The sequence below is a fragment of the Humulus lupulus genome, chromosome 1, assembly GCF_963169125.1.
Source record: "Humulus lupulus chromosome 1, drHumLupu1.1, whole genome shotgun sequence".
Classification (NCBI taxonomy): domain Eukaryota; kingdom Viridiplantae; phylum Streptophyta; class Magnoliopsida; order Rosales; family Cannabaceae; genus Humulus; species Humulus lupulus.
The window spans coordinates 135,946,314-135,949,957 of NC_084793.1; the positions used below are offsets into that span (position 1 = coordinate 135,946,314).

At 39.2% G+C, this 3,644-nt stretch overlaps 1 non-coding gene across 1 annotated transcript; it reads left to right on the forward strand.

The window, feature by feature from the left end:
• Positions 1 to 1,842: 1,842 nt before the first annotated feature.
• On the forward strand, positions 1,843 to 1,948 carry LOC133813225 (small nucleolar RNA R71). The gene has a single exon (XR_009884261.1). It is a non-coding gene; the product is annotated as a small nucleolar RNA R71 (small nucleolar RNA).
• The last annotated feature ends 1,696 nt before the right edge of the window (positions 1,949 to 3,644 follow it).

Consider the following 3,644-nt stretch of genomic DNA (forward strand, 5'->3'; position numbering starts at 1 on the left):
ATTTGTGATTTAGGCTTGCTACTATGTTTCTTTTTCTTCTTCTTTTTCTTCGGTAGCTTTGGAGAATGCGATGGTTCTTCTTCCTTACTTATCCATGGCTCCCCACCTTTCTCAATTTCTTCAAAAGGGACCTTTTTCTTGACTCCATTGCTGTACTTTCCATGCATCTTTTCAATTATCTTGAAGTTAGAAGCACTTATGGCCAAACAAGCTTCAACTTCATTAGGAGAGCGTATAGGATTAAAAACCTTGAATGTGAATTGTTCGTCTTGAGCTCAAATGGTGAGCTCTCCTTTTTCAACATCTATCAACGTCCTCCCAGTGGCAAGAAATGGTCTCCCCAAAATGATTGGTACATCCCTATCTTCCTCATAGTCAAGAATAATGAAATCCGCCGGAAAAATGAACTTGTCAACATGTACTAGGACGTCTTCAATGTTTCCCTCCGGATGCACCATAGAACGGTCAGCCAATTGCAAGGTGAGTGTAGTTGGCCTTGCTTCTCCAATTCCCAACTTCTTAAAAATGGACATGGGCATCAAATTAATACTAGCTCCCAAATCACAAAGAGCTTTACCAACTTCTCGTCCCCCAATAGAAATTGGAATTGTGAAGCTGCCCGGATCTTTCAATTTAGGAGGAATTTTATTTTTCAATATGGCACTACAACCTTCAGTCAAAGCCACCGTTTCAAATTCTCCAAGCCTCCTCTTCTTAGTTAAAATATCCTTCAAAAACTTCACATAGTTGGGCATTTGCTCCAAAGCTTCCACCAACGGTATATTGATGTGAAGTTGTTTCAAAACATCCAAAAATCTTCGGAATTGACCATCTTGTTGCTGCTTTTGAAAACGCTGAGGAAATGGTGGAGGTGGCTTGCTCATAGGCTTCTCTGTAGCATTTTGCGAGGGAATTGCTGCAGCAATTGCTTCAGGATCAGCAATTAAAAATTTTGATTTTACAGCTTTGTCTCCCTTGTCCACACTACTTTGGACTGAAGTGGGCTCATTGTTTCTAGTACAATTTTCCTCCGTTAATTCCAGGTTTTTACCACTCCTCAAGGTAACCGCCTTACAATGCTCCTTACCATCTTTCCTTGGATTTTCTGTATCACTAGGCAAGGTGCCTTGTGGTCTATTCCTTAGCTCATTAGCAAGCTGCCCCAATTGAATTTCTAGATTCCTCAAGGATGCCGCTTGACTCTGAATTACAGCATCGTTCTTGGCCATATATTCCTTCATTAAACTCTCCAAAGAGCTTGATTGAGACACTTGAGAATGAGGTGGTTGAGCTCTTTGTTGTTGAGAAAACCCCGGTGGATATGTAGGCTTGTTTTGCATTGGTGCTCCATTTGAACTAGCTCCTTGACCCCCCCATGAGAAGTTTGGATGCTGCCTCCAACCCGGATTGTAAGAGTTCGAATATGGGTTATTACGGCTCACATTTTGATTCCCCAAGTAACAAACTGATGCAGGATTTGATGGACAACTGTCAAATGTATGCCCATCTCCACAATAAACACAAGAAACATCTGCCACTTGGCCCATAGCAACTGGTTGTACCATTCCCCCCAAACTCATGTTCTTGAGAAGGTTAGTCATTGAAGAAACTTGAGCTGTCAAAGCTGTCAATGCATCAACTTCAAGTATACCAGCCACTTTTCGACTTGTTGAGGCTCTAACATTGGACCATTGATAATTGTTGCTAGCTATCCTCTCCAAAATCTCATAGGCTTCATTATAGGACTTAGAGAGAATAGCCCCATTGGCTGAAGCGTCTAACACCATACGAGTGGAAGAATTGAGCCCATTGTAGAAAGTCTCCATTTGTATACAATGCGGGATCCCGTGGTGTGGGAACTTTCTCAATAATTCCTTAAATCTCTCCTAAGCTTCACAGAATGATTCATCTTCCAGCTGCTAAAATGACATGATTTCATTGCGAAACTTGGCATTTTTGGTAGGGGGAAAGTACTTCATCAAGAATTTTTCAGCCAACTCATTCCATGCAGTCACCGAGTCGGGAGGAAGGGTGTTGAGCCAAGCTCTAGCTCGATCCCTCAAAGAGAAAGGGAACAATTTCAACCTTAGGGCCTCGTCAGTCACTCCTTGTAGCTTGAAGGAGTCACTCACCTCCAAAAATGAACGAAGATGAAGGTGAGGATCCTCAGTAGGCAGCCCACTAAATTGACCCACTGTTTGCAACATTTGGAGCATCACGGGCTTTAACTCAAATTGGGGTGCTTGAATTTCAGGCCTAACAATGCCCGAATTAAGCTCATTAAACATGGGGGCAGCATATGGCTCTCTCTCTATCATCAGCCATAGCAATTGTGTTAGTGACATTATTAGCACCCTCAACTCCTTCAACCTCTTCAGCCATATTAAGGCGATTTTGAGCCCGTTGTTCCCTTAGTCTTCTTCTAATTGTTCTTTCAATTTTAGGGTCAATAGGAGCTAGTTCAATGTCTTCTTTCTCGTTCATATAGTAAATCACCTGAGAAAACTCAAGAGCAAGCAAACAAAGTCAGCTCAACAAAGAAAAAAAATAATTTGCAAGTAATTGATTTTACAAGAATTTCTAATTTCAGTCCCCGGCAACGGCGCCAAATTCTTGTTGCAAAAATTATAGCAATTAAAATGTGCAAGTATACACAGTCGGCAATGAGTAATATAATAGTAAATGAGTATCGTCTCCACAGGGATTTTAAACTAAATAATTGCAAAATCAACTAAAGAACAATTTAAAAATAGGATAACAAAATTAAGAACATGATTGGAATATGAATCTAAAATTTAATGTGTATACGTAATTTTAATTAAAATAAAATGAAGAACTCAGAAAAATTTAATTCAGAGAAGATCTATGTGAACAATTAGATCTGGATGGCTATTTCCCCTGTATAAATTGCCCAGTTGTTATAGCAATGGTTCAGCAATCAGGCACAGAGTTAACCGATTTCACAAGAGACCAGTAAGCTTTTTCCAAAACCCACTGATATAATTCCACAACTTAATTTAACACATTCCTATATTAAATCAGGTTGTAAAACACGCATTTAATCACCAAATCTCAGGTTATACAAGGTAGCAAAATATTCCTATTTCACTACTAAGAACTACCTAAACATGGCATTTCTCTTGCATCATTTAAGTGGATTCAGCTAGACAAATTCTTTCCAAAATCAGATCTAGCTAGTTAATTGTTAATTATGGCCAGTAAACAACAATCATTGAGCATTAATTACACTTAAATGAACAATGGCAAAATTACTAAACTCAAGCATTGAATCAATACTTCATCATATAGGGTTCATAGCCACCCAAATCTTAAGGAAATTAGTTCATATCTGAACTGAAAATTACAATCCAAAACAGAAATTGTTCATCCATAGAAAATATTCAGTTCACAAGTATAGAATCAAGAGTATACACTACAGAAAAGGAAATATAGAAGAAAAAGAAGAAGTAGAATCGGGTTCTAAAGTCCTCCTCCTTCCTTGGCCGTGACTCTTCCTCCTTTGGGTACTGCCTTTTTCTGTGTATATTCTCCTGTACTTCTCTCTTTTCTCTGTTGTGATAAAAATGGTATATCTCCCCTCTATTTCGGCTGGCTTCCCTTTTTAGGGTCCTTTTCCTTACCCT